The sequence below is a fragment of the Scyliorhinus canicula genome, chromosome 4 (genome assembly GCF_902713615.1).
Source record: "Scyliorhinus canicula chromosome 4, sScyCan1.1, whole genome shotgun sequence".
In the NCBI taxonomy this organism is placed as follows: domain Eukaryota; kingdom Metazoa; phylum Chordata; class Chondrichthyes; order Carcharhiniformes; family Scyliorhinidae; genus Scyliorhinus; species Scyliorhinus canicula.
In genome coordinates, this window is record NC_052149.1 from 101519292 (window position 1) to 101543767 (window position 24476).

At 44.4% G+C, this 24476-nt stretch overlaps 1 protein-coding gene across 3 annotated transcripts in view; it reads right to left on the reverse strand.

Moving 5' to 3' along the window:
* The window catches only part of nos1apa (nitric oxide synthase 1 (neuronal) adaptor protein a), a 452025-nt gene that overhangs the window by 419214 nt on the left and 8335 nt on the right, over positions 1 to 24476 (reverse strand). The window lies entirely within an intron of this gene.

Sequence of the window (24476 nt, forward strand, 5' to 3'; positions counted from 1 at the left end):
GAGGCATTGTATAAATGAATGATTTCCCCCCCTCGCTCAAACATTTGAATATTGAGAAAGTAATGATGTCTTTAACATTGATGAAACACGATTGTTTCAATATTTTAGAAATTGTGCAAACACGAGATTTTTTTCTTTAGAAACTCTATCCTCGTTACAATCAGAAACAAATAGACCCCAAACCATGGGTATTTCTGCACTGATGGTCTCCACACACAGCAGCAGCCCAGCCAGCTTGTGTCAAAATGTTCTCGGGTCAACTTGGCTTCACAAAGCGTACATTCATACCCATTTGTTCGTGAAAGAAAGAGACCATAAATCATTTCTACTGAAGTCAAGCTATTTCTTGGGGGAAAATACTTTTTTTTTTTTAAAAGCGTTGCAACCTAGGATAAGAAACCTGCTGCGCATAGGACATTAACTTTATATTTATCTGATTTATGACGTGCTTCATTATCCAGATCTTAGCTACCCCTCACATACATGCCATTCCTTTATCACCCACCCAAGATGCACTGCAGGAACTCACCAAGGTTACTTGGAAAGCACCTTCCAAACCCATGACCGCTACCATCTAGGAGGACAGCAGGTACCTGGGAGCCCCACCACCTGGAGGTTCCCCTTCAAGTTACTCAGCATGCTGACTTGGAAATATATCGCCGCTTCTTCACTGTGGCTGGGTCAAAATCCAAGAATTCCCTCCCTAACTGCACTGTGGGTGTACCTACACCTCGCCGACTGCAGCTGTTCAAGCTGGCAGCCCACCACAACATTGTGAAAGGCAACCAAGGTTGGTCAGAAAATGCTGGCCCAGCCAGCGACGACCGTACCCCGCAAATGATTTTTTAAAAAACCCTCTCCGTTAGAATCAAGACTGCCTGGGCCAAATTCTAACCTATTTCCCCCCCCCCCCCCACCCCCACCTCCCATGGTCGACCTCTTTCCTTGCCAGCTCTCCTTCCTGTTGCAATAAAATAAAAAAGTTACATTTAGAGTCAGCTAAATTGCAGTTGTTTGTTCAACACATTTCTCCGACCCCAGAAAGTGCTCATCTGATTTGCACCTAATGAACTTGGCTCAAATTTCTTTCCAATTATTTCATTGAAAAGAGAAGCAGGGTTGGCCTGTAAAGGGCCTGTGACTGATCTCCGAATTCTCAAATTAACAAAAACCTGGCCCTGAAATTAAGATCCACAAAGGCAGTCAATATGTTTGATTGGAATTACCTTGACTGTCATCTTAACTCGAGACGTTACTGCCTCTGTTAAAATACCAGGCTGGGGAATGTAAAGTACCTGTATATCAAACGTCACAGTGTAATTTCTACTGTTCACTACTTGTTATAACAATGTTGTAAACACTTTCAGGAATATTTCCGTATTTAATTGCCGGAGTAACCATATTCTTTGTGCTAGAGTCTATAATTTGAGTGGAGCAAAATCTATCCCCTATAATTTTAGTATACAGTCAGCAGAAATCATAGTTACAGATGACATTCAATTTTTACACTCCTCCTACCAGCGTCTCTGTAACCCGAGTCACTAGAGTGGCGAATTGGCAGGATAAATCTTCTCATCAAGCCAAATCGGACCGCCCTCCTAGTTTCTGCCCAGCTCTTTATACATGTGCTCTGACGGATGCCTATGTTAACTGCTGGGTGAAAAGTCTCAATAGCAAGAGCAGGGAAGCACAAATTAGGAATATAGTCATCGAAAGCTTTATTGAACAGGCGTAGAGGCTCACAAGTCATCATTGTAGTAGTAAAGCATGTTTTCGAATGGACAACGACGGGAAGCCTTGCCAATTAAATTTTGAGAAAAGTCCCTCAATTATTAATCATTAAATATTGAATGTTTTCATTTTTGAATGTGCAACTTATTTGTAATAATTTGCTGCATGACATCTACAGTTATTGCACTTTAAGTTCTTCTAATCAAGGAAATTTGTATCCAATCCATCAATCTATTTGCAATTTCCTGATGAGCAATTTCACTTGAAGTTGATTTAACATTAAACAAAACCCCAAGTGCAGGCAATCTACTTCTTTCCTTCCTTCATTTGCGTAGATTTTCCATGTCTCCTCTCAAAGTACAGAAGATGTTTTGCTGATGCACTGGGTCCAAGTGCAGCCTCGGATTAACACATCAAAGCCATGTATCACTATCCCAGAGCAGCATCCCAAGGTTGGCCTAATGAAAGGTTTTGGGCCAAAGTTATTGACTGGAGGTGGCCCAGTCCAAAGGCCGGAGGGCCAAGTGCAACCCCATCCAGAGCCATTTTCAGCAAGTCCCCCAATTGCCCAACAACAGGGCTTCTGCCTGCCAATTGGAAGGTCAGCAGCACCTACCGGAGCACTGGAAACTGTTGGCAGCAGTACTCAACCTGCGATGGTGGGGATGGTTCTGGAGGCAAGGTGAGAGGCAAAGTGAGTTTGTGGGGCTAACCAGGGCCAGTCAAGAGGGGTGTGCTGGGGGAACGGGGGTTTCATCATTCATCATGTGGGTAATGGGCATCTTCTTTTAGCAGATGCCAGCAGGGGAAACTGCAGACCATAGGGTGCCCAATCAGTTGGGCCATCTCCACACCCCCTATCCTATAAAGTGACTCACCAGCTTTAAATGGGTAGCAACCCCCGCTGAGGCATGAGCCTTTCCAGCCACTGTTGGAATGCCAGGAGATAGGCCTTAAGTGGCCTTTAATTGGTCGCAGTGGCTCATTTAGCACTATAGGACAATGTGTTGGTGCAACCATCAGGCTACTGTTTCTCAATGATAAGGAGGGGTCCACTGACATATTGGACAATGCAATACTTCACTTCTACAGCAGCCTGACACACCACTGATGCTATCTAAAATTCTATTTCAGCAGTGATATCTTCTGGCTCATTACCAATATGAGCACAGCAGGTGGGTGTCATTCTCTTCCATATGCTCCATCATTGGACATGTTTACATGGTGACGTACTGCTCTGTGCAGCAGACTAGAAGACCCTGGAGAAACAGTATTATAAGGTATTCACTAATCTATCCATGCGAGCCATTTAGGAACCATCACTGCAGTTTGTCCTCGGCTCTAAGCAACCCTAGCACAAAGGATTGGCCGAAAATGAAGTCACCACTGCCACCTGGGAAGTAGTCGGTGACCTCGTGACTCTGTTTCTGCAGATAATGGAACAGAACCACTGGTGGTTCAGGAAAGCCATAAGATTCTGTGTAGGAGGCAGGCACAAGTGTCAAATGGGGTCATTAATAATGGTCTGTGCTCTGGAGAATCTTACCAAGCAGAAAAAAATTGGCCAAAAAAGGAAATTCAGCTCATTAAAATTGTCTGCTCACTCAGATGGGGAATAAAAGCATCCCAAGGTATGATTCACAGAGAAAAAAAGAAAGCATTTTTTAGTCCCAATTGACATTTATCGACCAACATTAGCAAAATACAATAAACTGGTCAATCCTCTCCTTGTTGTTGGTGGCACCTTGCTGTGAGTGAATTGGCTACCATATTTGCCTACAAATACTAGAGACTAAACTTTTCGTCATTAGTCACAAGTGTTTGGGGAATTCCCAAGAGGGAAGGCGTTATACAAATGCAAATGCTTTCTTTCTTTGCAAAGGATCTCTGTTACATAAAAAACTATTGACAATATTTTAGTTAATTGTTACTGTGGGAGTAATACAAACAAAAAGGGACTGCTCATGATGTAGGTTAGACGAGAGGAACTCCTTGCAGGAGCAATAAATGTGTTCCCAAATGTCTAAAAATAACATGCTATCAGTCCTGCCCATCTTAGACAAATACCAAACCTGAAATCCTGGACGGCATCTCAACTTTCAGGTTAGTCATTGCTTTCCTTTCAGTAATAGTTGAAAAACTAGCTTTTCCACAACCTTAATGAGGATGGCTTTGCAAAGTAGAATTATGCAGACATACAAATACACAGGTCACAACTCACTTTATCTTTTGATCAGATTAATATGAAAATGTTATTTGTAACAAACGCACACTATCCTAGCCTCACCAATCATAGAAAATACATACGTTTTAATGTTCAGGTAAGAGTCCATTGCTTACCTTGCATGGTGATTGCTGGGCATTAAGTTGCCAATAAATAAAGGTACCTCATCTTGTAACAGCTATGATCTGTATACCCACACGCTAGCTTCCTAACATTTTCGGGTCACCAAACACACCAGTTAAAATAGAAAGAAAAAATAATCACACAACTTAGATAAATTTCCTTTTCTTCTATCCATAACTAAAAGGAGTAACGACGAGAAATTGTTCTTGCAAGTTCCAAAGTCATGCTTTACTCTTGTTATGAAGAAAATCAAGTATGAAGCAACAGAATGAAAGCAAGAAAATAGAGGCTCCAAGAGAGGTAATTAACAATCGCCCATGAAGAACCATCCTCATTTGAGAGAGATAATTGGGTACATAGCTTTTTTGGAGGGGAGGTGGGGAAAGACTCCACATCAAGCGTGGGGCAAGGTAAGGAGGCAGGCCTCCATGAACGACCACAGTTGGTATAGGGCTTGAACCAATGTCATCGCCGTCATTCTATAACACTCTAGCCATCTAGCTAACTCAGCTAACCAAATGCCCCATAGGCCCCATTATGGATTTGGCAAACTGATGCTCGAACAAATACTTGCTGCCCTTCCTAACACAATCAGTCAATGTAAAAGCTGGAACCTTTGTCAAATCAATAACATCTTATACAGTGCAAGGACACCAGACCAGACCCCAACGTTTGTTAGGATATCAGACAAGAATCCCAAACAATTTGTAACATTTTGAGGAAAGGATACTTCACACCAAGAGTTATGACTCTGACCAATTAGATATGTTCAATGTTAAAATAAACTTTAATTTCAACACAGAATTAACTACATTTTTAAATAAATAGCTTTACAATGATTACATTTTTAAAAACTTTTACCCTGTACCAGACATGAATTCCAATTATGCAACCCAATACAGTTCAAATGCTATTTAAAATAAAGTTAACAAAACAGGTTACTTGCTGATCTGTGTGGACCTTTGGAGGAAGAGACTCTTCTCAAGAACAGCCTGAAAATCTATGTCTTGTCAGGCTCCGCTGCTCAACCTTACAGCATTTGGCAATCTGCAAACTACAGACAGACCTGGATCCTCCCATTAATTACATCACCTGTATTCCACTGAGATGTCCCATGAACTGCTCAGCTAGGGCTAAATACAATCCCTAAAATTATCTACTTGCCAGAGAATCGCCAGCAATCAAAACAATATCCCATTAGCCATCTCTCAAACCTCACTACCTCATCTTTTAAGACTCCTTAATTACAGCTTTAGCAGATGTAACCCTGTATATATTTTAAACCAGGGTGTTTACATAACATTACTGCCACAAATATGAAATGTAATACATAACAATTTCTACATTCATCACAACTAGCAGAATCCTGGCACAGAATTTGCAGAGTGTAGCGTCTATAAGGATCAAGGGGTTCAAAACAGCAGAAGCCAGAACTAGTTTGCCTAGTTACCAAGAGTCTAAACTGCTGGATAATCCAGATGTGCATGTGTGGTATCGCTATTTCTGTGAAAGCTGCTGCTCCATGATAGGATCAGACATAGTTCGTGTCCTCTCAGAATTACCATCAATGTTTTGACAATGACAACATCCTTTCCAGATTAATGTAAGCATCACAAAAGTCAGAATCTGATCAGTTAACAGATTTGCACTAGCCTGTCGGCTGTTATTCATCATGTTACATTCCAACCCCAAACTCGGGCTCGCTCACACCTGTAACCCAAGGTTCATTTGCTCCGCAGCCTTTTTAAATTTGAATTCTCAAGCGTATAAACTGACTCCATAATTAAACCTTGGTCCTTAATTTCAAATTTTGCTTGGTTGTGGTAAGATCCCTCGAGCACCAAATAATTCATTCTGCAGTAGTGATAATGCAAAGGTATTCTGGAAGCATAGACCGATTTCAATGCTTTGAGCAATACAAATATATTTTGAAATTATGCCTTTTGAATATTGACTATTCATATGAAATTCATCCGTCCACTAATTTAACAGAAATCCAACAGTCATAATAATGAAGGAAGAAGAAAACAGATTATGTCTGGAAATATTGGACTTTAAAATAAAACCAGAGATTTTTTTTTTAATGGACGCAACCATTGCTGCAGGGTGATTTTTTTTTTTTCCATTCATTTATGCAATTTGGGCCTCGCTGGTTAGACCAGCGTTTATTACCCATCCCTAGTTGCCCTTCAGAAGGTGGTGGCGAGGTGCCTTCTTGAACCGCTGCAGTCCTTATGTAGGTACACCCACTGTGCTGTTAGGGAGGGAGTTCCAGGATTTTGCCCCAGCAACAGTGAAGGAACGGTGATACATTTCCAAGTCTGGTTGGTGAGTGACTTTGAGGGGAACCTCCAGGTAGTTGTGCCCGCAGGCATCTGCTGCTCTTGTTGTTCTAGGGGTTCGTGAATGGGGGTTTGGAAGGTGCGGTCTAAGGAACCTTGGTGAGTTACCACAGTGCATTTTGTAGTTGGTAAACACTACTGCCACTGTTCATCGGTGGTGGAGGGTTTGAATGTAAGAGACAATGGAATCACACTCTGTTACTTCCAAAACACCCAGAAACTAATTGCCATCTCCGGTGGAGACAAAGCGATATAATGGCCATCTCATCAAGAGACTTCCTGCGCAATGCCCAGGCAGGTGTTGTGGATTCACCTTCCCACTTGGAATGTGCAATGAATGGATTAAAAGACAGCTGAGAGTTGCCCCAGGTTGTCTGTCAGTGAGTGCTCTGTGAGAACAAGTGCCGGAGGTTGGACACAGAAGTAAAAGTCATCAAGCACACGCACAGTACCCTTGCAAATAGCTATTGTTTCAGGTATATCTTGGATCTCTGTCTCTCTCCCTGACTGCAGAAGTCAGTGAAGTGAGTAAAGACCACATCTGATAAGAGGACGGGAAGATTCCAGGCCAAACTACAGAACCCTTGAATCACAAAACTAATTATTCGCCGACTGAAGTCAACACTACTGGAACCTCAAATCACAACAGCCACAATGCTCAATTACCTACTTCTCAGGAGTCAAGGACTGTCCTGTATACCATTTAAACACATATTTATGTACTGATGCGACCATCAATTCACACAAGAAGATTAGTAGAAGTGAACAGTGGTTTTAATAAGCTAGATCTGTGCCTGCCTGTGACTGCTCTGTACTGAGTGCCGCCGACAGGCTGCAGATCTATATACCACCCCCGAGGGGGTGGGGCCACAGGCGGAGCCCACAAGGGCATCAACATAATACAGTACAATACAGTGGTACTTGTAGTAGAATACGTTCACCACATGTACTTTGAACTATTCTCCCTTCTAATCTGTCTAACTGTATATCCATGTGCTTGTTTACTTTCTCACAGGCCAGAATTCCCTGTCTGTTCACGCCGGTGGGATTATCTGGTCCCACTGCAGTGAATGGAGTTTTGGCTGAGCGTCAACTTCTCCATTCTTGCTGACAGTGCTTGTGGGGCGAATTCAGATCAGAGAATCCCGGTCACTATCTTTAACTCAGGAAAGTCTGGGATCTTGGAAAAAGGTGTTCACGAAAAGAGACCCTTTCAAGATTAAATCTTCTTGTGGCCAACAGAGGGGGCAAAATAAAAACAGGAAGCTAGGTAATCCCTCCTCACCCGGGTTTGTAACATAGAACAGTACAGCACAGAACAGGCCCTTCGGCCCTCAATGTTGTGCCGAGCCATGATCACCCTACTCAAACCCATGTATCCACCCTATACCCGTAACCCAACAACCCCCCCTTAACCTTACTTTTTTATTAGGACACTACGGGCAATTTAGCATGGCCAATCCACCTAACCCGCACATCTTTTGGACTGTGGGAGGAAACCGGAGCACCCGGAGGAAACCCACGCACACAGGGGGAGGACGTGCAGACAGTGACCCAGCCGGGAATCGAACCTGGGACCCTGGAGCTGTGAAGCATTTATGCTAACCACCATGCTACCCTGCTGCCCCAAACAATTTGGGGGTATTCCAAAAAGGTGACAAATTGACAGGTCTTACCCAAATCAACAACTTTGGGGATCCTTGCCTGGTGTGGGTAGTAATGCAACCCATTTAAAGGAAACATGTAAATTCAACGGTTTAGAAAAAGCAGGCCAAGGACACGGATTTCTTAAATATTCGTACCTTGCCCCAATATAGGCAGAAAATTAGTTAAGATCAAGATATGATAATGCATTAATCAATCATAGTATATAGAATGTGATGGGCAAAGAGCATATTGCTGAACAAAGACATGTTGCCAAAGTTTTCCATCTTGCACATCAGGTCAAATGCAAGAAGGCCAAATTTCAAATGACCACAACAATTTCCACTACATGAGAAAAAGGTGCGAACTGTTTGGGAAGGCAATATGGTTGACTCTTAATCACAGAATCCCTACAGTACAGAAGGAGGCCATTCGAACCATCAAGTCAGCACCAACCCTCTGAAAGAGCATTCTACCTCGGCTCACACCCCAGGCCTACCCTCGTAACCCCATACACTGATCACAGCATATGCACCTAACCTGGGGATCTTTGGACTGTGGGACGAATCCAGAGCACCTGGGGAATAACGTGCAAACTCCACACAGTCGGCAAAGGCTAGTATCGAACCCACGTCCCTGGCGCTGTGAGGCAGCAGTGCTGATCACTGTTACCACCCTGCTGTGAAATGCCCTCTGAAAAGCCACTCTGCTCAAGAGCAATTAGGAATGGGCAACAAATGTTTAGTCAAGCCAGCGACGCCCACATCCCATGAACAAATTTTTAAAATCTTTTTTACATAAGGTGACTAGATAAAAATGTCTATGCTCTTCCCTCAAGCAAGGCCGAATGGTACCATAACAATATTGTATTTGCTATGCAACTGAATGCAAGGATGCCACCACTTAAGCAACCACATTTAAAATGTTTACTTTAAAATCTGTAGGGATGTGAGTTAGGAAAGAGGATTCGGGGGCCAGAGGTGGGGGGAGTTGGGGGGGGGGGGGGGGGAGAAGAGAAAAGAGAGAGAATCTAGAGTCAGCGCTCAATGTAAACGGATCACTTACGTTAACTGGCACTTTTGGCTAGCACTGTTGCTTCACAGCTCCAGGGTCCCAGGTTCGATTCCCAGCTTGGGTCACTGTCTGTGTGGCATCTGCACCTTCTCCCTGTGTCTGTGTGGGTTCCCTCCGGGTCCTCCGCTTTCCTCCCACAAGTCCCAAAAGACATGCTGTTAGGTAATTTGGATATTCTGAATTCTCCCTCTGTGTACCCAAACAGGCGCCGGAATGTGGCGAATCGGGGCTTTCCACAGTAACTTCATTGCAATGTAAATGTAAGCCTACTTGTGACAATAAAGATCATTAAAAGAAAAGTTAGCTGCTAATTTTGAAATTCATGTGAATGCAATTGCATAATGACAATTTTTCTGGCTGAGGTAAGTGACTGATGAGTGGAGATAGTACCAAAAACTCTGGGGGGAAACAAAAAGGCTATCACATGGACTTCTCAATCTGATGCCACAATCACTATGGTTCATAGCGATAGTGAAAACAAGTAAATATAATTGAATAGAATGGCAATATTACCATGTCTTCATTAAAAACTCTCTCTTTGTTGTTACCTATATGATTTATATCCTCATTGTAAAGAGCTGCAGAAACAGCCTTAAAATGCACTAACTCAAGGCACAGTCAACTAAGTTCCCCTACAAAACACACCTCACTTGTTCTCACATTCTGCACACAACACATACTTCTAAAAATAAATTAAATATGTATTTGCTTCTGATATCTGATCACCTTCTCATGGATGAGTAATAAATGTTGGCCTAGCCAGCAATGCCCAAAGCCTGTAAAATTACTAAAATAAATCCATGAATAAACAGAGCCATCTCTATGGGGAGTGATGCACTGCCCCCCCCCCCCCCCCCCCCAACCATGCCCATTCATGGCATGTGGGTGTCGCTAGCAAAGCCATGTATTGTCCTCCCATAATTGTCATTGAGAAGGTGGTGGTGAGCTGCCTTCATAAATTGCTACAGTCCCTGTGGTGTAGGCGCAACAAGGCTGTTGAAGAGAGTGTTTCAAGATTTTGTGAAGGAACAGCGATATAGTTCCAATGTCAGGGTGGTATGTGACTTGGATGGGAACTTGAGGGGTCATGTTGACATTTATTTGATATCTTTGTCCTACTGGTTGTTGGGAGTGTTTGCGAGTTGGGAAGGTGCTATTGTTGAACCCATGGCAAGTTGCTGCAGACATGATACTCCAGCAGTGGATGGAGTGCCGATCAACTGGGCTGAGTTGTTCAGATTGGGTGAAGCTTTGAGTGTTGCTAGTGCTGCCCTCATCCAGGCAAGTAGAGCGTATTCCGTCACACTCCTGACTGGTGTCTTGCAGATAGTGGACAGGATTCGTAGAGTCAGGAGGCGAGTTACTTGCTCAGAATTCCTAGCCTCTCACCTGATCTTGTAACCAGCCATTTCTGGCTGGAACAGTTTAGGTTTCTAGCCAGTGGTAACCTCTCGATTATTAACAGTGGGAGGTTCAGTGATTGTCATGCTGTTGAAGGCAGTGATTCGACTCTCTCTTGTTGGAGATGACCAATGCCTGGAATTTGTGTGGCACCATGAAACTTGCCACTTCCAAGAGCTGTTCACCTCTTTCTGCATGTTCAATCTTGAACACTTTCAAAAGAAGTAGTACAGCCTTTCAGAAACTATATATAATGAAAATCTAAACAAGTACATGTGGACTTCCTTCAAGATTTTCAAATTATTTGAAATGTTGTCCATAAAATGAAACCTTCCCGGAAATGCAAATTCTCACTGGTATACAATCCCTTTTGGCCTCACTTTTCCCCTGTCCACTCTACAGACTTTGTTGATCTTTGAACTGACATTCCCAAATAACTGTACATTTTTGTCACAGATAGGTGTTAGAGCACAACGCCAGAGAACATTATTAACCTGACAACAAAGGTACATCATAAAATACGACACATTTATCAACAAAAAGAAAAACTTGATATGATACATAATTGAATTTTGGTTTGTTATTGACCAAGCAATATTTTTTTTAAAATCTCAGGCGACCCATTACAATGTTGTTTCAGATGTGACTACTGCACAAGCGGAGTAAAAACTTTCTCTGCAAAGCAATTATGCTTCCCTCCTCCCAATTAAGTTTCCCATCTGAGTCAGTGCCAAATTTGGGAATATTTCCCTCAGTGCAACTTGGTTCCCTTGCTTTATATGCCTGCTGTCTTTATTCATTGACGCTACAAATAAAAGATATTTCCCAAATATCCTCTTTCTCTTCTAATGTATCTGTGCACTCCAGTGTTCAACCATGATGTAGCCATGCTTAATTGCTCGGTTGCCCGTAACTACCGCTTTATTGCGCTGTCCAATTTTTCCTTTCAATTGAAACTTTCATTTGCTTAACAACCTCTACATTGATCAAATAGATGGCCTGGATTGTTTAAGGATTTTAACAGTTCAGCGACCACATCAGCAAAAGCAATGTCCAACAGGGAAAAGTGAAGAGGATACAATGGGAACATGATGATTAGTGTTCAATTCTGGTCGCCACACTACCAGAAGGATGTGGAGGCTTTAGAGAGGGTGCAGGAGAGATTTACCAGGATGTTGCCTGGTATGGAGGGCATTAGCACGGAGGAGCGGTTGAATAAACTCGGTTTGTTCTCACTGGAACGACAGAGGTTGAGGGGCGACCTGATAGAGGTCTACAAAATTATGAGGGCATAGACAGAGTGAATAGTCAGAGGCTTTTCCCCAGGGTAGAGGGGTCAATTACTAGGGGGCATAGGTTTAAGGTGTGAGGGACAAGGTTTAGAGGAGGTGTACGAGGCAAGTTTTTTTTACACAGAGGGTAGTGGGGGCCTGGAACTCGCTGCCGGAGGAGGTGGTGGAAGCAGGGATAATAGTGACATTGAAAGGGCATCTTGACAAATACCTGAATAGTGTTATGGGAGCGGCGTTTTCAGAACCCCAAAATGTATCATGGAGTTCAACCAACTTCTCCCTTTAATGTATTGTTGCTTTTGAAGCACACGGCTTGGTCTCCAGGTGTGGTATTACAATTATGGACACGTGGGTTTTTAAACACAAAACAATGTTTATTCCATGAATTCAACTTAACCTTTTTAAATAAACATTGGATCCCTTAACACCCCTTACTTCAAAGATAACCCCGAAAATAATACAACACTAAATAATCCCTCAAAATGTTCCTTCAAACCTCCAAAAGACTTAACACCTTTAAACAGAAACACATCAGGTTAAAGACATTACTATTATGAGTTTAAATCACCCAAATGATTCAGAGATAATCTTTCCTGGCAGAGATCACTGCAGATCCAGCTCACTGCAAACATAGACACACCCAAGCTCTTTTCCTCAAAACTAAAACTATACACTGCAAAATGGCTGAGCTAAAATCCCAGCTCCACCCACACTCTGACATCACTTCAGTAATATGAGCTGCTCCATTTCTTAAAGGTACATTGCTTAAACACCCATTTGTTAAAGGTACTCTCGCATGACAATAGGATGGGAATAGAGGGATACGGACCCAGGAAGTGTAGAAGATTGTAGTTTAGACGGGCAGCATGGTTGGCATGGGCTTGGAGGGCCGAAGGTCCTGTTCCTGTGCTGTACTTTTCTTTGTTCTTATGTACTGACAATGCTAAACTACGCTAAAATGTGCCAGCACAAATATATTTCCGAGACCATACACAAATTTACTTATGTGAAAGTAAAATGTGGATGCTGGAAATCTGACAGAAAAAACAGAAAATACTGGAGAAAGAAAGAGAGTTAACGTTTCAGAGCTGAAGAGAGGGAGAAATGTGATTGATTTTATACTTTTTTTTAAAAATAATTTTTATTGGAATTTTTTACAGAAAATATAAAATATAACGACAAACAATGAAATGCAACAAAATAACCCATAATAACTGTAACACCCCCCATACCGTATCAACGCATGTATCACAACCCCCCCAACCCCAATGAACAACAAGAGAACTTAAAAATAAATTAAAATTAAATAAACAAACATAGTCATCGTCCCCCCCTCCCCCCCGGGTTGCTGCTGCAACTGTCCCTGTACCCTATCGTTGAGCCAGAAAGTCGAGGAAAGGTTGCCACCGCCTAAAGAACCCTTGTACCGATCCTCTCAGGGCAAATTTGACCTTCTCTAGCTTAATAAAACCCGCCATGCCATTGATCCACAGGCCTCGCATCCTTCCATTGTAGCAAGATCCTTCGCTGGGCTACGAGGGACACAAAGGCCAGCACACCGGCCTCTTTCGCCTCCTGCACTCGCGGCTCCACCCCAACCCCAAAAATCGCGAGTCCCCAGCCTGGCTTGACCCTGGATCCTACCACCCTCGACACCGTCCTCGCCACCCCCTTCCAGATCTCCTCCAGTGCCGGGCATGCCCACAACATATGGGCATGGTTCGCTGGACTCCCCGAACACCTGTCTTCACCCCCAAAGAACCTACTCATCCTAGACCCGGACATGTGGGCCCGGTGCAGCACCTTGAATTGGATGAGGCTAAGCTGCGCACACGAGGAGGAAGAATTAACCCTCTCCAGGACATCAGCCCATGTCCCGTCTTCGATCTGTTGATTTTATACTCTTTAAGAAGGGGTGGGGCAGGTGGAACAAAGTAGCTGGTCTGAGATAGGCGTGAGCTCGGAGAGATTGGAGAATAATGCTTAGGGCATGTTAGATCCAAGGTAAGCAGCCACACATAAACAGTAGTTTAGAAAAGCACAAAGAGGTTCATTACTAGTTGCAGTCAAACACCACTGTTGTGTTCTGTGATATGGCCATTGCAATGAGGTACACAGAACATCCAGTTGTTTAACTGGAAAGATGATTTATTAACGCAAACGTGGAAAGATAACTAACAGATTGCTATACCCACAATAATTACAAAATTAATTCAGTGAGTTCTACTGGATCTACTCTAACTGCGACTATTCTCTCGTACGTCCTACTACCAACTGACGGGTGTCTCCACTCATGTAATGGATGTCTGATGCCGCCTGCTGGTCGCAGGTTGTACCGTTACTGTATGCACGGATATACAACCACATACATTTGTGTGTACAAGCATATCACCACAACCACCACTCCCCAGAGCGTCTCCTTCCCCGACCTGCACCCAGGTCAGAGTTCATAATACTAGAGGGGCGACTCCTGTTAAGGGAAGCCCCACCCATTACTGGGAAGTTCATATTCCCCAGAGAGCATGGAAACCCGGATGGTTCCTATCCCATGATCTCTGCTGGGGTTATAACAGGGCACAAGACAAAGGAAATGTTAATGGCAGTGTTGAGGTTGTGAAGTGCCTACTCATAAGATGCGGTGTTGTTAGTCCAGTCTGTGTGGAGCTTCAGTGGAACACAAGATAAAAATTAAGAAAATGAAAATGCATGCAGTGATGGCATCACTTCTTTAGGAATACTTAGCAATCAACTTAAATTACAAATCATTTTTTAAAAACATAAACTTAGAGTACCTGTTGTGTTTGGTCCTTTATACGAAGTAATCCACCAAATACTTATTGAGTCCCGTGTGGTAAGATAGTAATCTTTTACAGACCATGTCATCATGGAGTCTGCTTATTACTCCTCTGGAATCTGCACCTATCACCGACCATTCACTTACATGTCTTATCACCCTCTCAATCTTCTTTTGAAGATGGCTGGATGTGTGCTGGTCACATAACCTTGGTCTTGGGACCGCATGGCAATTTAACATGGCCACCTACCCTGCACATCTTTTTGGGTTAGGGGGTGAGACCTACGCAGACACACTCAAATTATAAATTAGAGGGGATTTTCTGGGACGTGAATCAGTGGATAAATTAAGCAGCCAACTGTAATCCACATGAGACATTTAGTCAGCTGCCAAAGACCTTTGTGTCAGTGGCAGCACAGTAGATCAAGGATGACATGTTCATATTCTCGGTGTACAAATCACTAAATGAACATAAAAGCAACACACAGGTTCTAAGGAGCCCAACAAAACACAAAAAGTAGGTCAACATTATCCAAGAAAGCATCATCAGATCAGTATTCAGGATATTGATTGTGTGTTGAACTTTGACCTAGAAGCAGTACAGTAAGGAAAATGGAATCGGTAATTGATTTCAAAAATGTTTTAAAGGACAATGTTTTACCAACCGTAAAAGGCATCAATTATAATTTTCTTAAATAATAAGAAATACTGGCCCATGTGCCCTGGCGATCATCAACCCGGAAGCATTGCCAACAAGAAGGTCTTGTGGAAGGCAGACATAAAGGTGAACAAAGGAGACCTCCAGAAGGAGAAGAACAGAGAAGGCACATTTACAAGGAGCAGTGTGTGTAATGTAGTTTAAAAGGACAGTAAGTTGAAATCAGGGTTAGAGCACAGATTGCAATTTGGACAATTCTATGGCAAGGCACAGTTTTTTAATAATAATAATCACTTCTTGTCACAAGTACACTTCAATGAAGTTACTGTGAAAAGCCCCTAGTCCTGAGCCAACTAGATACAGGAGTCTCTGGAGAATCTGAGCCATCAAGACTGCCATGAACCTAGCTAAGGAGATTCTACAGAATAATGCTGTCTGGGTGATGTCTATTTTCAGGGGACTTGGATGGAGTGGAGCTAGGTGGCCCTTGAACAAATCCATAGAGTGAGAAATACTCCATTCTAGAGCCAAGTTGGAATGACTCAGGCTGCAGGCGGTGTCACATTTCTTGTGGGGAATGACACAATACTTGCAATCGATAGTCTTTGCTGTATCTGTTATTCATGTGTAGTTTAAAGTTTGTACCAACCATAATTTGCCTGTTAATTCATGCTTAATTTATATGGATTCTGATTGAATTTAAAGTAAAAGCCGGAGTGGCTGCAGGACATTCTGGTGGGGGGGGGGGGGTTTAAACTAATGTGGCAGGGGGATGGGAACCGATGCAGGAAGTTGGAAGGTAGTAAAACAGGGACAGAAGCAAAAGGAAGTAAGGGGAAAAGTGCAAGGCAGAGAAGACATAGTCAAAAATCTAAAAGGGCGACAGTACAAGGTACAGTGACTGAGGGGAGCTCAGTGAATAGGCCCAGTAATAACAAAAGGAATAAAACTGGAGATGTTAAGGTTCAAAACAGAGGTAAAAAAACCAACATAAGTGTACTTTACCTGAATGCTCGTAGTATTCGGAATAAAGTTAACGAGTTGATGGCACAAATCATCGTAAATGACTATGATTTAGTGGCCATTACTGAAACATGGTTAAAGGATGGTCACGACTGGGAGTTAAATATCCGAGGGTATCAAACTATTTGGAAGGCAGAGTGGATGGTAAGGGAGGTGGTGTTGCTCTGTTATTTAAGGATGACAATCCGGGCAATAGTAAGGGATGACATCGGTGCTATGGAGGATAAGGTTGAATCCATTTGGGTGGAAATCAGGAATAGCAAGGCAAAAAAGTCACTGATAGGAGTAGTCTATCGGCCACCAAATAGTAACATTATGGTGGGGCAGGCAATAAACAAAGAAATAACTGATGCATATAGAAATGATACAACAGTTATCATGGGGGATTTTAATCTACATGTCGATTGGTTTAACCAGGTCGGTCAAGGCAACCTTGAGGAGGAGTTTATAGAATGTATCCGCGATAGTTTCCTAGAACAGTATGTAATGGAACATACGAGGGAACAAGCGGTCCTAGATCTTGTCCTGTGTAATGAGACAGGATTGATTCATGATCTCATAGTTAGGGATCCTCTCGGAAGGAGCGATCACAATATGGTGGAATTTAAAATACAGATGGAGGGTGAGAAAGTAAAATCAAATACTAGTGTTTTGTGTTTAAACAAAGGAGATTACAAGGGGATGAGAGAAGAACTAGCTAAGGTAGACTTGGAGCAAAGACTTTATGGTGGAACAGTTGAGAAACAGTGGAGAACCTTCCAAGCGATTTTTCACAGTGCTCAGCAAAGGTTTATACCAACAAAAAGGAAGGACGGAAGAAAGAGGGAAAATCGACCGTGGATATCTAAGGAAATAAGGAAGAGTATCAAATTGAAGGAAAAAGCATATAAAGTGGCAAAGATTGCTGGGAGATTAGAGGACTGGGAAATCTTTAGGGGCAACAGAAAGCTACTAAAAAAGCTTTAAAGAAGAGTAAGGTAGAGTATGAGAGTAAACTTGCTCAGAATATAAAAACAGACAGTAAAAGTTTTTACAAATATATAAAACAGAAAAGAGTGGCTAAGGTAAATATTGGACCTTTGGAGGATGAGAAGGGAGTTTTAATAATGGGAAATGAGGAAATGGCTGAGGAACTGAACAGGTTTTTTGGGTCGGTCTTCACAGTGGAAGACACAAATAACATGCCAGCGACTGATAGAAATGAGGCTATGACAGGTGAGGACCTTGAGAGGATTGTTATCACTAAGGAGGTAGTGATCGGCAAGCTAATGGGGCTAAAGGTAGACAGGTCTCCTGGCCCTGATGGAATGCATCCCAGAGTGCTAAAAGAGATGGCTAGGGAAATTGCAGATGCACTAGTGATAATTTACCGAAATTCACTAGACTCTGGGGTGGTCCCGGTGGATTGGAAATTAGCAAACGTGACGCCACTGTTTAAAAAAGGAGGTAGGCAGAAAGCTGGAAATTATAGGCCAGTGAGCTTAACTTCGGTAGTAGGGAAGATGCTGGAATCTATCATCAAGGAAGAAATAGCGAGACATCTGGATAGAAATTGTCCCATTGGGCAGACGCAGCATGGGTTCATAAAGGGCACGTCATGCCTAACTAATTTAGTGGAATTTTTTGAGGACATTACCAGTGCAGTAGATAACGGGGAGCCAATGGATGTGGTATATCTGGATTTCCAGAAAGCCTTTGACAAGGTGCCACACAAAAGGTTGCTGCATAAGATAAAGATGCATGGCATTAAGGGTAAAGTAGTAGCATGGATAGAGGATTGGTTAATTAATAGAAAGCAAAGAGTTGGGATTAATGGGTGTTTCTCTGGTTGGCAATCAGTAGCTAGTGGTGTCCCTCAGGGATCCGTGTTGGGCCCACAATTGTTCACAATTTACATAGATGATTTGGAGTTGGGGACCAAGGGCAATGTGTCCAAGTTTGCAGATGACACTAAGATGAGTGGTAAAGCGAAAGTGCAGAGGATACTGGAAGTCTGCAGAGGGATTTGGATAGGTTAAGTGAATGGGCTAGGGTCTGGCAGATGGAATACAATGTTGACAAATGTGAGGTTATCCATTTTGGTAGGAATAACAGCAAACGGGATTATTATTTAAACGATAAAATATTAAAGCATGCCGCTGTGCAGAGAGACTTGGGTGTGCTAGTGCATGAGTCACAGAAAGTTGGTTTATAGGTGCAACAGGTGATTAAGAAGGCAAATGGAATTTTGTCCTTCATTGCTAGAGGGATGGAGTTTAAGACTAGGGAGGTTATGTTGCAATTGTATAAAGTGTTAGTGAGGCCACACCTGGAGTATTGTGTTCAGTTTTGGTCTCCTTACTTGAGAAAGGACGTACTGGCACTGGAGGGTGTGCAAAGGAGGTTCACTAGGTTAACCCCAGAGCTGAAGGGGTTGGATTATGAGGAGAGGTTGAGTAGACTGGGACTGTACTCGTTGGAATTTAGAAGGATGAGGGGGGATCTTATAGAAACATAAAATTATGAAGGGAATAGATAAGATAGATGCGGGCAGGTTGTTTCCACTGGCGGGTGAAAGCAGAACTAGGGGACATAGCCTCAAAATAAGGGGAAGTAGATTTAGGACTGAGTTTAGGAGGAACTTCTTCACCCAAAGGGTTGTGAATCTATGGAATTCCTTGCCCAGTGAAGCAGTTGAGGCTCCTTCATTACATGTTTTTAAGGTAAAGATAGATCGTTTTTTGAAGAATAAAGGGATTAAGGGTTATGGTGTTCGGGCCGGAAAGTGGAGCTGAGTCCACAAAAGATCAGCCATGATCTCATTGAATGGCGGACCAGGCTCGAGGAGCCAGATGGCCTACTCCTACTCCTAGTTCTTATGTTCTTATGTTAAAAGTGGAATTTTATTGGTAATTTCTTCATTTGGGAATTATTTGGCAAATTTGTTAGATTGCTTTCCAGTTCCCCCTTGGGATCATAACAACTGTTTATTCTGCACACAGAAGCCAGTTTACCCAAACCCTTGACAGTGGGACTAGATCGATGTGCGATGACAAGAGAGAATGTCATTCAGGATTAAAATGTCATCTTCACGAGGCAGATTAATGAGTAAACACCAAAGTCCAACAGAAATTCCTCAGCAGAATTACACATTTATTGGAAAAGAATCCAATATTATTTCAAACATAGCAATGTTTGCAGTTGTTAACTACACCATACCCATGATGAGGATTTAAAAAACAGAATTCCTATACATGAAATGTCAACTCCCAAAACCTCCAGATATTGTTATGACCGGTCTCCAGACGAGGTTTCGCAAATCCCGGTTGCAATCCCTCCATTTCTTAATATCTCCTCCAGACGTTGTTATGCCCCAAGTGAGGAAGGAAGAATAGCTTCCTTCCTTTATTCAACCCCCTCGGTTGGTCACAAGAAGATTAATTTTAAAAGGATGCCTTCCCTAGTGGATACCTTTCTCCAGTAACAATACATATGTTTTAAAAGGAGATAATCCAACCAGGCTTTCTTGAGTTTAGGAAAGAGTGTGAGTTTATTAACTACTAAATACAAGAAACACGGTGAAGCATATGCATTCATAGATTAGAAATCAGAATGGAGTCTAAAAGTAAGTCAGTAAAAAATATATCTGTACACAAATCAGTGTTTGACTTGTCTGTGAGAAGTAGATGGTGGAATGTTGTGGAGGTAAAATTTCGGGATTCCAGGAGCACTGACTTCAGCAGGTGAACTCTAGGTTTCAAGATTCCAGTGATCTGCAGTCCAGCCAGGAAGCTGCCTTGCTTCCTTCCCAGCTGTGGTTTTGCCAACTTGGCTTGCTTCAGCAAAGCTTTAGCAGCCGTTTGCTGCTGTCTTTCCTCCTGCATCACATGCTGACACACCCAGCAATAACTGACACTGACCAGTGTTATGGGCTAGGGTTTAGAGAACCCCAAAGAGTATCTTGGAGTTCGCCTGACCCACAACTTTTAATAGATTGTGATTTGGGGATCACACGGCCCACTCTACAGGTGTGGTACAGCAGAAATGGAAAAGTATTTAAAGCAAAACAATGTTTATTCTATGAACTCAAGTTAACCTTTTTAAAACATACAGTGATCATCTTAGCAACCATTAATTCAAATACAAACCCCCAAAGAATACAACACTAAGTAAACCTTTAAGCTGTCCTTTTAACATCCATGCGACTTAAAAACAAAACCTTTATCAGAAGCACATCAGGTTAAAGTCACTATTGAAAACATTTATAATTCTGAATTCACCAAATGATGATGGCAGAGAGAACAGCGGTACACCTGCTCTGTCTGGCTTCAGCTCCAACACTGCAAACAGAACTAAAACACCCTGCAGCCTTCTCAAAAACAAATGTAAAAAGCTGACAGACAGCCCAGCTCCACCCACTCTCTGACATCACTGCAGTAGTATACACCCATTTCTTAAAGGTACTCTCACTACAGATATTTATATACACACCCATTTATAAATACCCATTTCTTAAAGGTACTCTCACATGACACCAGGATTTGCAGCTGGCTTTTACCCCAGTCTTTCTATACTTCTAGAAGACGAACCATTCTGGGACGTTGCTCACAGGACATCAGTCCTGCTGAGATGATAATCAGTCTCCATCATCTCCACAGGAGATGGCAGTTATTTTCTGTATGGTTTTCGCGCTTTTGAATGTGTCCTTGCCTGGTGATAATGTGTGATTCCATTGTCTCTCTCTTGGTATCAATTCACTATATAGGCTCACCACAACACTATCCAAAGCCTCCCTCCAGCTCTCTGAAACCAACAGCACGTTCCCCACTCATGCTAGCCAACCTGCCTGTGATTTTCCAAGTTCTTATTATGGCTATGTGAATTTTGTATGAATAAATTCCTTGCAAGCATTCATTGCAAATGCTCCTGCATTATCACAAATCACATTGTGTGACAATTGGATATTATGGATGGGATTCTCCGTTGGCTGATGCCAAAATTGGGAAACACAATCGGTTCCGCGCCAAAGGCGCATCAGGCACCGACTTGAAGCCAAATCGCAATTCTCCGTCGCCTTGACAATGGCATCAATGCGTTCCAGAATGCACGTACAGTCGACGCCGTTTGCGGCCCGACCCGGTACTCTCTGGGGCCTCTGTGAATCACCGCTACCAATGGACCGGATTTCCGAGGCCGTGGTTTACTCGTGCTTTTAAAAATTGTGTAAACGGTGTCGTGGCTGATGAGGGAGTGAAAGAGGAGGTACACAGAGACACAACTGTGAGCTGGCGGGCTGGACACTGGCCGGACGGGCTGGGATTGGAGGGGGGGGGCGTGTGACCGGGGTAACCCCCTACAGGACTGGGGCAGTGTCCAGGCACATACCGCCATTGCTGTGGCCTGCGAAGCAACCACCTTGCTGCGCACCCCTTTGACCACCCACCTTAACCCCTGGTTCTGCAAAGTGACACTGGCCATATGGGTGCCTCCACCCCCAACCGGCCTCTACCACAGGCAGTGCATCAGTCGGCCCACCCAGTGCAATGCCCACAGTGGTCCCTATGGGGGTGCCAGGCAGGTCCACGGAGCGTACCACTTGCATGGGCAGTGCCAGTTGATGGCAGCCCTGGCAGCAGGGACTAGCGCCAGGGCCACAGGCCCCCAAAGTGCTGGGTACCGGCAGTCCAGTAGTGCAGAGTTGGGGGGAGGTATGCAGGGGTAGAGTCCGCAGTGCCAGCTGGGGTCACCATGTAGCCCGTTGGACCTGGCTGGTCACGGTAGTATGCACCATACCAACATGTCGGCCTTTCACCCCCTGCAGACAATGGATATTGTAATTCAACCAGCAATGGTGGCATTTCTGCTAGTCGCCGCAGCCCTGGGGGATGCACTGCGGCTGCACGAGCTGCCGCTGCTCAAGGAGGAGGAAGCTGCGGCAGTGGAGGAACTGGAGGCAGCCATCCAGGATGGAGAGCCGGCTGCCCAACAGGCCGAGGAGGAGATGCAAAGGGGCCGGATGAGGCCTCGTATGTAGCGGCCATTTGAAGACCTGCCGAACCGGGCATGCTGAAGACTCCGGCTGAGCAAGGGGACAGTGCAACATATCTGTCAGATAATGGCACACCTGGCACCATGAGAGAATGGGGGGAGGACACTTGCTCCTGGTGGCCGTCAAGGGGCCTCACGGTAGCATGGTGGTTAGCATCAATGCTTCACAGCTCCAGGGTCCCAGGTTCGATTCCCGGCTGGGTCACTGTCTGTGTGGAGTCTGCACGTCCTCCCCGTGTGTGCGTGGGTTTCCTCCGGGTGCTCCGGTTTCCTCCCACAGTCCAAAGATGTGCGGGTTAGGTGGATTGGCCATGCTAAATTGCCCGTAGTGTAAGGTTAATGGGGGGATTGTTGGGTTATGGGTATACGGGTTAAATGGGTTTAAGTGGGGTGATCATTGCTCGGCACAACATCGAGGGCCGAAGGGCCTGTTCTGTGCTGTAATGTTCTATAAGGTGACAGTCGCCCTGAAACTTTTACGCTACGGAGTCCTACCAAGGGCTGAATGGGGGCCTGTCCGGAACTCTTGGAGCCCGGTGAGTCTGCTCTGGCACAGAAGCCCTATATGCCCAGTCGGCACAATGCATTCATTTCAATGTGCGCAGAGGCCATCAGAATCACCGGACAGCAGGGTTTTCCACCATCAATGGAATGCATGTCCCCCTATGAGTGTCAGCGGGAGTCACCTCCCCCTACCTCAGGGTATCCAGTGGCCCCCGGACTACTCCATGGGATGGGGACGTTAGCAGAGCTATCCCATGACACTCCCCCACCACCTGGCACTGCCAGTCCTGGTGGCCCACTCTGGTCTCGACCAGAGTCCTCATGCTCGCGGCCATGGAGTACAGGGAGTGGACCATCACCGTCTGAGGCTGCCCCACATCACCCATTCATTATGCCACCTTCTGGGCCCGTGTCACAACAGCCAGTGACTGCACCATCACGCTCTGGGACTGGGTCACCTCCCTCTGTGTCTGCAGCATGTCGGCCAGCGCCTGGGCAATGCCGCCGACATTCTCAGCCATAGCCCGCGGTGACTGGGCCACATTCAGAAGTGCTGCTGCATTTTCCAGATGGCCCACGCACATGGCTGCCTGTGAGGCGGCAACCTTGTCCTGGGCCTCGGCCAGTACCTGCACAAGAATATCCCAGGCCTTGGACACACTAATCCACAGCCAAAACCTTCACCCCCAATATTGCCCTGGGTGGCACTCATGTTCAGCACCTTCTCCTGCAATCGGTTGGACTCCTCCAACTGCACCTGCAGGTACTGGATGCTCGCCGACAACCCCTCATGTAGTCTCTGGCTTTGTGACTGCATTTCCACAACTGATGGGACTGTCCATTCAAGAAGCCCAAAACCCATCTGGATGGCAGCTGGTTCATGGGGTCAGCCTGCCCTCCTATCGTCCGCCCTCTCGGGTGTTCCTGCCTCTACCTGATGTAGCAGTGTGGTGCGCACCAGATAGTATCCCAGGAACCTCTAAGCGCTCACCCGAGGCGAGTGTGTCTGGGCTGGTGGAGAGTATTGGAGACAGCTGTGACGGGAAATCAGTGTCATCCCCGGATTCGAGCTCCGGGTTGTCTTGGGTCACAGGAACATGGCTCCTGTCCATCGCTGCACATTGGGGGGCGAGGGGGGGGGGGGGGGGGGGGTGAGGGGGGCTCCAGCTGTGGCACCGGCTGGGGGTGGGGGACACCAGATGGACCCACCCCATCACCAGCAGGTCCTTCAAGACACAAGGCAAGATGCATGATTAAACCATGTGAATGTGCAACAACAAACGCAGATCTGTCTTTCCTCTAGGGAAGGCTCAGGCAGGTGGTTGCAGACACTTAGCTACTACATGCAATCGGAATTAATAAACATCAGGCTTAATATTTATGGAAGTAGGCTGTAACAGATTGCAGCAAGTCCAACATGATAAAATATTGGAAAGAGAGAGGTCTGGAAAATATGACAGAATAACAATAGGAACAGTTCCATCCAACAGTCCAAGGCTGATTTCAGCTAGCATCAAAGAAAATGTTGTCCTATTTCTGTCATATTATTCAATTTAATTGATGGACAAGAATGCAAACAAAGAGATATTACTGAACAGAAACAGATTTACTCAACAGATTATATATGAGTTGGCTGACG